The 14290-nt window shown below is 35.5% G+C and overlaps 1 protein-coding gene across 1 annotated transcript in view; it reads left to right on the plus strand.

Moving 5' to 3' along the window:
• The window catches only part of LOC131053334 (spermidine hydroxycinnamoyl transferase), a 44029-nt gene extending 40627 nt beyond the window's left edge, over positions 1–3402 (plus strand). The window contains exon 3 of the transcript XR_009107673.2: positions 3226–3402. The gene's annotated coding sequence lies outside the window, so the exon portion shown is untranslated. The remainder of the gene's footprint in view (positions 1–3225) is intronic.
• The last annotated feature ends 10888 nt before the right edge of the window (positions 3403–14290 follow it).

A 14290-nucleotide genomic window follows, 5' to 3' on the forward strand; every position in this document is an offset into this window, starting at 1 on the left:
TTGCTCATAATATCCTTGGTCATCCCAAGATGCTAAATATCTCACCATGGAGGAGAAAAATCACTTCAATTTAGCGGAAGGCCTTGCAAAGTGTTGAACATTGGCCGATATGTATGGTTAGTATCCAATTCGCATTCAAACTCGAAGTTATCTCCACTCAAACCGGTAGTTTACCAATGGCATGAGGACAAGTAGTTCTTATAACCGACAAACCGTGCATGCTAAGTGATTGATAAAAAGGAGTAAGCGGGGTCATAATAATCCAATCGGTAACTTATGGCACTTTCAAAAGTATCGATGAGATAAATATTAAGAAGCCCGATCACTCCATCATCCTATATTAATCCTCAACTTGTGGCAACTTGGCAAAGATGATCAACATGCCGATATACTTGATTTATGTCTTCTTCAATAACTTAGGTAAAATCAAAAGATAACAGCCTGTTCGAGTTCGGAAATCATTAATGTGAAGCTAGTTTTTATAACTAACTCCCAAACGGCTTCGAAGTTCCTCTATCCAGCTCTTTCCAAGTTCTACACAACTTATGCCGATGATTAAGCTTTCGACTTAGACCAACATGGTTTCCTAGATGCTCCCAGTTCATGCTAAAATGGAGATGTAGATAGGGTACGTATGCTGTTAAAGGAAGACATGAAATGAATTCATCGAACATAAAGATTGCAGGCTAAGCATCAGAATAAACGTATGGAGTCGATAACTCATGCAATGGTTTGATAGAAGGCGTCAAAGGGATTCCATCTCAAGGAATGCAATGAAATGATCGTAGTCGACATAGATAACCAGAAACTTTCAAGCAAAGGAGATTCGCAGATGCATAGCCAAATTCCACGACCTTTTACCAAAATGGAAGCTTTCGAACAGGTTACGGGCATCCATCAAAGTGCCTCAAATCGATGTCATCTCATGACATGCGATGACTGCAAGATATGCACAAAATCAAGACTTGAAATGTGGAAGCATAGCCGAGGCATGTGAGATAGTCGGCATGATGCATCAAAGAAATGCGGTCTCATCACAGCGTATATAGAGATTGAATTTGTTGAAAAGGCTTTGAAAAGTTTTAAGAAATACACTTGCGGGTATAAAGCCAAATTCCACACTCATTTGCCAACAGCTTACACAGATAACAGAACAAGGAAAACATGATAAAAGTCCACATTTTTGTCAGATATTATAGATGGAAAATGCATGCATATGTGGAAGCATAGACACGACATGAAAATGTTGACAGCCGCCTCATAAGAGAGGTCGTCCTATGGAACACAGTGATCATCGAGATTTGCAGTGAGTGGATTTGTTGAGGCATTAAAAACTTTCAAACAATTGCATTTCACCGTTGCAGGTTTGCGTAGATATGCATGCAAAATATGGGATGCAGTGGTTGCAGGATATACACAAATTCAATTTGTTGAAACGTCCTCACAAACTATCCAGCAAGCGCAGTGGCTAGGGTGGTAGAGAATTCTTTGGCAGATATTTTTGTTTGCATTGTTTCTATAGGCATATTTGTGAAATATCAAATCAAAATCCAAAAGTTTTCTCAACTCCTCTCTACCTGCAACGAAGTTATATAGATAGCCAAGATATCATCTCATGGAAACACTTTTCTAAACATGCACGCATCATAAACAATGTGCCCAAGTTTTGAAGAATGTGTTCTTATAGCATAACTCATTACTTGGCTGTTCATCAAGGGAAAGCTTCAAAGTTGTTTTGTTCTTTAGAATGAGAGAAATAATTTCTCTGTGTCCTTAGATGGCTGGATGGTGAGGTGGTTACAAGTACCATAGATGAAGCAAACAAAGATGGAAAGCACCTCAATATATCTCGCAACTTTGTTTTTCATCAAAGTTATAAAGTTTCAAGTTGTTCTTTGTAAAAGCGACTTAAGACGCTTATTGTAACTAAAGTTAGCTTGTAGGCTTTTGTAAAAGTTAGTTGTCCTAACTTGTTTCCAAAAGGTAGTTATTTGAAGTTGTCACTTGGGTAGTTGTCCTAAGTTGGTACTTAAGGTAGTTATCCTAAATGGTTATCAAGAGTTGGTTATCCTAAGTGGTTATTTAGGAAGTTATTCTAAGTAGTTACACAAAGTAGTTATGAGTTGGTTATTAAGGTAGTCATTGCAGGATGCCTATAAATACAAGGCCAATTCATTTGTAAGGAGAGATACTCAGACAAAGGGGGGACTATGGAGAAATTCTTAGAGAAATAGTTTGAGAATTTTGTGTTTGCACTTTGTATAGAAGAGTTCTTGAGATTGTATAATTTCATGAAGATAATAAAGGATGCATTTAGCTCGTATGTGCTAGATGTGCTTCTTAAGTTATTATTACTAATCTTTCGTATGTCAAATTAGTGATATCTTTTGTCTATGTGCAAATCATCTGTCATCTATTGGAATGCTTACAGTTCATGCAATTAATGTAATGAAACACAATCAAGCTTTAGTATCTTGGTTGGGATGTGCTAGAGTTACCCATCTCTTCGTATGTTGAGATATTTGTGAATTAAACTTATATTGTGCTTAAATCCCCCTTTGTAGTCATTATCTATTGTGAAATCTCAATTGGTATTCGTATGTCTATTTTTGGGGTTTCCGTTCTTTATATTTCTTAGTTCTATGTTTTTCTCTTTTATGTACTTTCAGGTTAAAAGTACACAAAAATCTCAAAATACCCCCCATCATACGAGGGAGCTGCCCCTCTCAAACACAGAGGAAGATTGTGGCCTCAACACAATCTCTCCAACTGTTGAAACGGTTATCACTTCTCTTCGGACGAACAGGATCAATTTTAAAGGAGAATCCGCAGTGACAAATCTGTTTACCAACACAATTAAAAATACTGAAATATATGATGAAAATTCAAATAAACATTGAAGCGTAAATGCATTGCCCAAAAAAACCCAAAGGATTGCTTTCATCCTCTTATATGTTTAGGTCAGAATTTTAGGTCAGAATTTTAGAGGCACCCAAGTATATCTTTCGAGGAAAATGGCTATTGAAACTCCCTGACCTGAGGACTATTCTTCCGATTTTTAGCAGTCAAAATATATAGCACTAAACAAAATTCCCATCTCCTTAGAATGCAGTCATCATTTATAGACACCTACTACTAGTTGTCATCACAAAGTAAATACATGCAGTTATTAGAAATTTTAACTCATTTTCACAGATGAACTAACACATTGCTCCACAACTGCAGGGACATACCGACCAGCATAGAATTCAAGAGTTGAATTTGCTTTATACATTTGCACAAGAGAAACCTTCGATCATCAGCGCAAGCATAGAAACCTGCTTCACTGCAATGAAAAGACACACCAGCATCAGTGAGGAATTTCCTCCTTGCGAAATTTACCGTGCATGATATGGGCATTTATATTTCCTTCATTGCTAGAGAACATACTAATGTACTCCTCTGAACATTGGAAAGTGCCCTTCCTAACTAAAGAATTTAGAATCCTTTATAGATGAGTTATGTCAAATCCGTTTTAAGGGACTAATATAACTAGATCTTGTAAAAGTGTAATGCTTTTGTGATCACCATTGAGTGAGTATAATTTTCTTTTTATTGAGGAGGCTTGTCAGCAATCTTCTAAAGTCTTCAGTTGTTGTTGTAGGCTGCAAGGAGGCCCCATCGAAAGCTTGATTTGTGAGGAAACTTCCTTTGATACTTAAATGAGCTTGAGGATTTCTTTGACATCTTATTCATTGTGATGATTGTACATCAGATGAGTAGTGTCTTGAATGCCCTTTTAAATAATGTAGTCCTCTTAGGCTCCTAACAATCTAACTTTTGTCTATGGAGCATACACATGCATCTCTGGTCGTCTTTATTATTATATAAAAATTAAAATAGAATGTTTTTTTTAATTAATTAATAATCATGATCAAAGGTAAATCCTGAATGTAAATTGTAAAGCTAAGGTGATTGTCTTCAACATTTGAGGGGCATGTTATCTAGATTTACGTGTTAGTAAAAGGTTGGTGTACACCTTACATAATATTGAATTAATTTAATAATGTAAAATAAATATTTGGTTGTGGTACATCTTAGTGATGTGCTTAGCTACATTAAATATGTATTTGGAGTTATTGGTAAAGTTGTATGTAACATTAGATTAGTTATTTATGTGTAGAAGACAGAGTAATTAATTATTATTTGGAGGAAGATATTTAATAATGTGAAAACTTAGTACTCAAAATGGCTTGACTATCATTGTATTAAGTTTTCTTTTGAAGAGTGCATATGTGAAACATAGCATGAGTTGTGTGGATACATGCTTAGATGCATGAAGGATGCATTGGAGAGGTTTGATGTTCTAGGAATACTTATGGAGACTCTGTAAGTGTATTGTACTATTAAATTGCTAAATAATACATTGAGTGTCAACACTTTTGAAAATTATGTTTTTCCCTCTATGAAGATTTTCCCAATGTATATCTTGTGTTATCTTGTAATTTGTCTTCAATATTTGCATATGGTTATTTTGTATGCATGCTTTTCTCCAATAGGGTTATGTAGCAAATGGATTGATCATCTTGTGTGATTTTCTTAACATTTATATCTTTTGAAAAGTGAAACCTACTAGATGATGACAATTTAAACATACTTTGTGAAATTTATTAGGACATCATTTAGCTTAAGCTTGCCTCACTCTTGTGTCTTTGTATTAGTTATTTTTCACTTTCTTTTTCTACTTTCAATGCTTTGAAACATTTTAAAGATATCTCTTCAAAGATGCACGTTTATGAGAAACTCTAAAGTTTTGGTTGATCATTTCCAAAGAAATTTCTCCTCACTTTCAATAGTGGCAACTAAACGAATGAAAGGAAGATAGAACATCTTCATTTATGGTTTGAATATTATTAAGTGGAATCATTCTATCGGGGAAGAAAATTAGGTTGCTATTTTTTTGGATAAATCAACTTGTAATTGGAATAACATTAAGGTTGATACCAAAAAAAATCAAAATATTCAATGTCCTTGTAAATTCAATGCAATGCCTGTATAGATTCTTGATTCATGCTAGTGCACTGGTATATTGGTTCTTGTGTTGTTCTTGTGTTAATTTATTTTTAACTTGATAAACATTACTTCCAATATTCAGAGCATGTATAATCTTTAGGGTAACAAAAATGTATGCCTTGTTCATGGGGTTTAGAGGGTTCCTCCTCTCTTTTTTATTATATATTTTCAATCCATCTAAAAATATATATATTTTCTAGAATTGTTGTAACATAAGTCTTTAATACTAGCATACCTACTTTACAATTTGTTGTTTTAATATAACATTCTCTCTGTTAAAAAATATATTTAGAATCACTCGTTCATGGGTTGCCTAGGGTTAATCCTGTGAATGTCCCTATGGATGGGGAGACGGTGAAATGGTCAAAACCAGAGAAAGGGTGGGTGAAAATAAATTTTGATGGGGCATCAAAAGGTAATCCAGGGATTTCAGGTGCGGGATGTGTGGCTTGTGATGATGAAGGGAAGATCCTCTGTACGGGTGCAAGAAGGTTACGAGATGGCACTAATAATGAAGCGGAGGCTCATGCGGCCTTACTAGCAATTGAACTGGCAACAAATATGAAGGTGACGACGGTACACTTGGAGGGTGACTCCCAAATTGTAGTCCAGACCTTGATTAAAGGCAACACACCGTGCTGGAAATTGAATAAATATGTACATAATATAAGTGAAAAGTTGAAATCTTTCCAAAATTATTGCATCTCGCATGTGAAAAGGGAAAGAAATGTTATTGCGGATGGGTTGTCGAATGATGCGTGTGAGCTCGCACTAGGGGAAGTGAAGTGGCGTGACTGCAAAAAAGAAATAGTTAGTTGGAGTTAAGACTACTTACCAAGTCTGTACGCCAAACAATTCAAATTTCTTGTTAGACAGTCGGCTTTTCTTCTACATAAGGTCAAGTTAATGAGCATTTATTGTGAAATGCTCTCTGAAATGGTGGCAATGGTGGAGTGCTTTGCATTGAATACTAATTTCAAAATGCCTGCTCATTTAATGAAAAGAGTTGGTAAGTTGGTGAAGCTAAATTTTGGACAGATTTCATCGAAATTCTTTGCAACTATTCAGCGTGTACAGAAATGGAAGCCAATTTCACTCTGGAGTCTTCCAATCTTATGCCATCTTTTCGAGGACCTGTCCCCCTCAAGAAGCTTGAGAAGATGTTCCTGGCAAAAGATCCAATGTTCTTGAAGGCAATTCAATTGGTTTTGGGAGAAGAGGTGGTGGTTATCGGCCACTGATACAAGTGCGGAGTGTTGTGAAATATGGATCGAAGAAAAATGATAGCGATTCTAGAAGACTAATTGCTGTGAGTTATTGATCGTCTCCATCATTGAATCTGGTTTAAATACAAGAGGAAAGGTTGCCTACGTAGGGACATGTCCATACGTGGCAGTTGCCACGTATGGACATGTCCCTACGGAGGCAACCGTTCATAACAATTAGTTTGTTTATGTTTAATTTCCAAAATGTATGCTCTGTTAATATATCACTCTCCAGATAATAACCGATTTACCATTAGTTAGATTCATGAGGGCTATATCTTAACACTCCCTCTTAGCAGGAGTGGATCTAAGTAATTTTCTTGGGAGCATATTCTGTCATGAATTTCGACACAATTCGGGACAACATTTAATATAGTCTTGTCATGACAATAAACTCAATATCATGATATCCGGCTCAGTCCGGGACAATCACTTAAGAAGTCAATCATGAGATGATCACATACTTTAGGATCAAGATATCTGGCACAGTCCGGGACAACAACTTAATGTAGTCAATCTTGACACTTGGTCAACTATTGTCAAGATCATCACCTTGAAATAGTAACCTTAAACATAAGAAGATTGTCATCTTCTTGAACACAGTTAGAATATTGCAATATACATTTTATTTATTTATTCATGAACAAATTACACATGGTAGGAATTTCATCCTAATAATCTCAATTATAATCTAGTCATACCAAGTTTACTTCTGAAGTATTCTATCTTCAATCTTGCAAGTGGCTTGGTGAAGATATCAACATTTTGTTCTTCAGTACTGATGTACACTAGTTTTATGACGTTTCGATCTACCATATCTCTTATGTAGTGATAAGGGATCTCAATATGTTTGGATCGATTGTGAAAAAACTGGATTTACTGAGAGCTTGATATAGCTCTGATTATCACAGTGAATTATTGTTGAATTCAGAGTTTTTTCAAATAATCCAAATAATAACTTTCTTAGCCATACCGCTTCACGAGCTCCCATGGAGGCTGCCATATATTCTGCTTTGGTGGAGCTTTGTGCAACTACTAACTGTTTTCTGCTTAACCAAGATATCATAGCAGAACCAAGACTGAAGCAACACCCTATAGTACTTTTACGGTCAGTGGTACTTCCGGCCCAATCAGAATCAGAATATCCTTCAAGTTGAATCTCAGCATTTTCATACTTTAAGCCAAGTCCGATTGTGCCTTGTAAATATCTTAGAATGTGTTTAGCAGCCTTTAGATGTATCTTCTTAGGTTCACACATGAAGTGACTTAATACATTTGTAGCATAGCAGATATGAGGACGAGTATTTACCAAATACATGAGTGAACCGACGATTTGTCTGTAGAGTGTGGGATCTGTAGGTTCTGAATCTTCTGCCTCAATTTTCAGCTTGTGCAAATTAGTTTCCATTGGTGTAGCTAATGGCTTACACTCCATCATCCCAAATCTAGTTAAAATATCTGTGGTGTACTTTCCTTGATTTAGGAGGATGTAGTTTTTCTTCTGCCATACTTCTAATCCCAAAAAATAATGTAGAAGCCCTAGATCCTTCATATCGAATTCTGCTGCCAGATCTTGCTTACATTTCTCAATGAGATTATCCTCTCTTGTTATCAAAAGATCATCCACGTAAAGGACCAATATAATCATATTGCCATTTGAAGCCTTGAAGTAGATGTTAGGATCTGCTAGGTTCTTGGAGTACCCTAGTTTGGAGAGATAGTTGTCTATCCTTGCATACCAGGCCCTAGGTGCTTGTTTTAACCCATAGAGAGCTTTCTTTAGTTTACAAACATAGCAATTTTTATCATATATGGTGAATCCTTCTGGTTGTTCTATATATGCTTCTTCTTCAATTGAACCATTTAGGAAGGCAGTCTTTATGTCCATTTGGTGAATTTCCCATCCTTTGGATGCTGCAATTGCAATGATTGTTCTTACTAACGTATACCGGGCAACTGGGGCAAATGTCTCTTCATAATCGATTCCTGCTTTCTGAGAGAATCCCCTGGCCACAAAGCGAGCTTTATGTTTTTCAATGCTGCCATCAGATGCATATTTGATCTTGAATAACCACTTGGATGAGACAACTGATTTGTCTTTTGGTCTAGGCACTATATCCCAAACATCATTCTTTAGTATAGATTGATATTCTTCAACCATAGCATCTTTCCAAGCCTGTTTTGATAAGGCTTCTCTGACATTTGTTGGTTCAGAATTTGTGAGTTCGGTTAGAAGTGCAACATAACATTTTAGAGTTCTTGTTCTCTTATTTTCTTTGGAAATTTCATTTGGTTCTACATTATTCTCTTCAATCATTTTCCTTGCCCATAGAGGTCTTTTCTTGTTATTGAGTGTTTCAATATTTTCATCAACAAGAGGTTCAGAAGCTCTTATGATGTCCTCCCTCTCAGTGTCTGAAGGTTTGGAATTTTCTATGATATTCTCCCTCTCAATCTCAATTATGTGATCTTCTTCTTCTTTAGTAATGTTATCATCATCGGGTTCTTTGAGTGTAGTGTTTTCTTCAAACTTTACATCTCTACTTATCTCAACAGATTTTTTTCCTGGAATGTAAATGCGATATCCTTTAGTATTTTCACTATAGCCAATGAAGATACCTCTTTTTTCGGATGGTTCTAGTTTTGTCCTCTTGTCTTTAGGAACATGTATATATACGGGACAACGAAATATCCTTAAATGACTTAAGTCTGGTTTGTTCCCTGTAAAAAGCTTCTTCAAGAGTTATGTTTTCTAGAACTGAGTGCAGACATCTTGTTTTGAATGTAGACTGCTATATTTGAAGCTTCTGCCCAGAATGAAGTGTGTAAGTTTTGGTCATGCATCATGGCTTTTGTTGCTTCAATTATGGTTCTGTTCTTTCTTTTCGCTACTCCATTCTGTTGTGGATTATATGGTACAGTATACTCCCTCTTAATCCCAACAGAATTACAAAAGTCTTTGAAGTTGTCAGATGTATATTCTCCCCCATTGTCGGATCTTAACACCTTAATTTTCTTCCCTGACTGGTTTTCTACTAGTGCCTTGAATTCTTTGAACTTAGATAGTACTTCATTTGAATCTTTGCACTTTAGAAAATATATCCATGTTTTTCGAGAGTAGTAGTCAACAAAGATTATGTAGTATAAGGATCCAGTTAGGGATGGTGTTGACATGGGACCGCATAGGTCTGAGTGAATTAGTTCTAAAATAACTTTTGATTTGTGCTTGCTTGAGGGAAAAGAAACTTTCACATTCTTTCCCAAGGCACATCCTTTGCAAATGCCTGTGTGTTCAGATTTTAGTTGGGGCAGTCCTGAAGTAATCTTCTTTATGTTGGATAGAGCACTATATCTTAGGTGTCCTAATCTTTTGTGCCATAATTCATTATTATTTGAAACTTCAAGATTTAGTGCTTCCTTTTGATCACTGCATAGTTTGTATGGGCTACCGTCTCTTGAACCTACTGTTATGGCATTTTTTATATTTGTATTTTTAGGCCAGAGTAGAACTTTATCTTCATCGAAGGTAACCCGATATCCTTGATCAGCTAGGCCTGAGATTGAGACTAGATTTCTTTTTATTCCAGGTACAAACAGAACATCCTTTAATTGTAGAGATACTCCATTTCTTAGTTTGATAGTACAGGTCCCAATTCCTTTCACAGGATATGTGGAGTTATCTCCAATAGTAACCTCTTCACTTGAGTGCCCGTTAAGTGTTTCAAACTGATTTCTGAATCTAGTTATATGCCTTGATGCTCCACTGTCTACGATCCAAGTGTTTTTATTTGTATTTATTTCGCTTGATAGGGCTAAGAAGAAAAGTGAGTTTTCTCCTTTGACTTCCGCTAGAGTAGCTTGTGTTTTCTTCCTTTCTGGACAATTCCTATGAGTGTGCCCATATTTGTCGCATTTGTAACACTGAATTTTAGACATATCTCTTTTCTGATGGTTTTTATTTCCTCTCTTCCGTTTGGAGAACTTTTTCTTTTTGTTGAAGGTATTTGTATTAAGTGCTTGGATTTCTCCTTCTTTATTTGTCCCTAATCCTCTTGAGATTAGTCAAGATTCCTCTTGAATGCACTCATTCTTAAGTTGTTCAAATTTGGGTAAGGGGGGTGTTCTGCTAATACATTGAATGTAGGATTCCCATGAAATTGGTAATCCTCTTAGGGCTATGAGAGAGATTTCTTGATCATCTACCTCATTTCTAATAGTTTGTAATTGGTCTTTTACTTCAGATATCCTTGAAAAGTATGTAGATATTGTATCATCTTTATTCATCTTTATGTTTAAAAGTTGTTGTTTCAAGGTTAACATTCTGCTCGCATTGTTAACTTCATATGTATTTTTAATGGTTTAAATACTTCATATGCTTTAGGCAGTCTGGCTATAGATGGAAGAATATGATCTTTGACTGAGTTAATAATTATTTTCTTTGCTTTATTATTATGCCTTTTCCAGGTAGATTTCTCTGGTTCATCATTTGGCATGTCTAGATTTTCTTCTATGTAAGACTCTAATTCTAGTTCTTCAAGAATGGCAATGATTCGTATCTTCCAGGAAACGAAGTTGGAGGCTCCTTCGAGTCTATCTTCCACTCTCATATTACTTGACATTTTGAATATTTTCTTAGTCGGATACATCCTCTGCGTATATAGCCTCTGCGTTGATTTGTTATTTACTTCCAATAAATGCTTATGAGTAATATGGCTGTCTAATTTATTCTCTTAATAACCTGGCTCTGATACCATGTTGTGAAATATGGATCGAAGAAAAATGACAGCGATTCTGGAAGACTGATTGTCATGAGTTATTGATCGTCTCCATCATTGAATCTGGTTTAAATACAAGAGGAAAGGTTGCCTACGTAGGGACATGTCCATACATGGCAATTGCCATGTATGGACATGTCCCTACGGAGGCAACCGTTCATAACAATTAGTTTGTTTGTGTTTAATTTCCAAACTGTATGCTCTGTTAATATATCACTCTCCAGATAATAACCGATTTACCATTAGTTAGATTCATGAGGGCTATATCTTAACAGTTGATATTTACTCGCTTATAATGGCGTGGGGACTGGAGCTAGGATACATTTGTGAGGAGGTGAGAAAAGTGTTGAAGAAAATCATTCCAAAAGAGTACTTGTTAAATTTGGAGTCCCTGCTGGAATGGGTTGTGCCAGGATGGGGTTTCAATCTTGCTGAAGGCATCCCTGAGGAGAATAGGGAGTTGCGGGCAAGGCATTTGTGAATCCAGTTCCTTCACCGTCGTGAGGAAGCCAGAGCTCACTTTATAGATGATGTGAAGCGAGGGTGGGAAGGGTTGACAATTTTTGTCCAGATAATGGAGATTGAAGAGGTAATTTGGCAAGAGGGTGGGGAGAGAGTGGCAGAGGAGTTGAGATACAGGAGGCCAATCATGCGAAAATTATCTTTAGAATTGTCAAAACAGGGTGCAGTGGGTGGTGCGGAGGGTGGAAGCGGTGGTGAGTCAGAAAAACCAACTTCGCGAGGGGCAGTGGCTGAGGATGCAGAAGGAAGAACTGGAGTTTCACACACCTCTACAGGAAGAAGAGGATCTTGCTGAATTAGGGTACTTTGGGCACATTTTTATTTAGATGTTTTATTTTCAATCGAAAAAAATCTATAATTTTGTTAAGTGATGAACTTATCGGCCAGCTTTTGGCAAGATGTAATCTTGGTTTCTGATAATGTGGGGATGGGTAGGGTCTGAACAGTAAACATTTTGGAATACCATGGTATTAGATAGTAGGATTGGATGGTCGTTGGGGGTGGTTTGAGGGAGTGGCTTCTCTTTTTTTGGAAGTTTGATGCATATGTATGTTTTAGTTTAAAGAAATAAAATATAACTAATGCCAATCAAATATATATATATATATATATAGAATCTTTGTTATTGAATGGAATGAGTTAAAATAGTAAATTATTGGATTTTTTACAATAAATATTTTTGTTTAATTTTTTTAAGAAACATATTACATAATAAAAATATACAAATGTTATCTATTTAATCCAATGAATTATCACATTCAATTATAGGTAGCGTATTAATATGGAAACATATTTTTTAAAAATAACAATCGCATCGTAACAAAAAATAATGTGGCACTCATGTATAGGCATTGGCAAAATTTGTAGAACCAAGGTAGGAGTTATTTTGTAGCTATTACTTCTATTATGGAAAGTCATTCTATATGAAATTTCATAGTTGTTATGAAAATTAATTTGAAGCAATCGTGTGCAATTAAATAAAACCAAGCACGATAGTTTTTTAATGTCTTAGTAAAGGACTATTTCAAGGCAAAAGAACCCAACTTCATTTATTTTGTTCAAATTAGTTGAAGAGTATTAGCCTTTTAATGAAGGCAAGCCTCAAGAAGATGTTGTGAACATGGTAGTGATGATATGGAAAAGACAAAATAAAACAACAATAGAACTATAGTCAAATTGACAAGTGAGGAGTTTTATAATGTTTACACTACAAAAATGAAGGAAGATGAGAAGTCAACAAGATATGAAGGATTGATAGGGAAGGTGAATAGTCATGTATCTAACATAGAGGGTGAGATTGGTTTTTAAATCAATTTAGTAAGGGAGGAGGAATGAAAGAAAGATCAAAGTAATCAAGTTGGAAGAGAAGAGGTGATCAAATGGTCATTTGTATTTCTTTCCAAACTTGTGGTTTTTGTTCTCTACTTGCAATAGAGTCTATTACAATGTTAACTATTATTTTTCGAACACAAAGAAAGGGAGTTACAAGGTGGTCTAGTGAGAGTTGTACTGCCAATATTGATTAAGATAAAATGTAACACATATAAGGTATATTCAAAACAATAATTTGACTATATTGTTATGTTTATTTGACTTGTAGCATGTTAAATTGTCATAGTAAGCCTTGTTTGTAGCTAATTATGTGCACAACCGCATTTAGTAACAATAACATGTGCCTCTAACAACTATTAGTTCACAACAACAATAAAAAGATTAGGTTTTATTTCCCAATTATCTCTATAATGAATTGTGTGTGTGTTGAGGGGTTTTGAGGTGTAAGGACCTCCACAATTTAAAGATAACATAATTCACAAAATTACACGTAAACAAGCATATAACAATGCCATATGTCCTAATATACAAGATTAGAAATGAGAAATTATATTTTAACATAAAGTTAGAGTAACATATAGGGATTGGCACGTAAGCTAATATCAAGGCAAAACACAGGGAAACATATTCATTTACACTAGACCGCAAGGTCAATTACAAAGAATATATAGGGGTCAAATCATGAAGACCATCATGACAGGAACTCTGACATCTATCTCCCTTGAGCACCTTATGGGCAAGAACATTGTCAGAGCGTGTATCCACCCTGCCATGAAGTAGTTACACTTCCTCGAAATTTTTCATGACACGAAAGATTCTCAACCAAGCACAAGGGAATCTAACCATGCAAATCTGATAGGAGTAATGGAATTCTGAAATATGGCATATCTTCATTCTAGCGCTTGTGTAAGGATAGCATAGGCACACAAGATGCATATATTACACATAAGAAGACAAAAGCAATAATTCTTCTTATCCAACTAAAATTATTTCAAGATTACAATTCCGTCTCAATCACATTTATCTCAACAAGTAAGCATGACAAGAATTATTTCACACATGCAAGAAACATGTGGTGCGTCCATACATCTATTCTTGAAGTCATACATTATTCTATAGATAAGAATTGTGTACATGAGATTCTTAAAGAGAGAACACCATATCTAGTGATTCCAAACAGGCTTCTTCAACATAGAATCTCGCTAGACTACATGTATGTATATGTCAACTTCATCCTTGATATAAACTAAGATTAAGTAAGCAAAAACACATAAGTGCATACAAATGCATCAATATATGCTTATTCACAAGTCTAGTTATAAAAATTTGATTACATCTTATAAG

Source organism: Cryptomeria japonica, chromosome 3 (genome assembly GCF_030272615.1).
Source record: "Cryptomeria japonica chromosome 3, Sugi_1.0, whole genome shotgun sequence".
Lineage (NCBI taxonomy): Eukaryota > Viridiplantae > Streptophyta > Pinopsida > Cupressales > Cupressaceae > Cryptomeria > Cryptomeria japonica.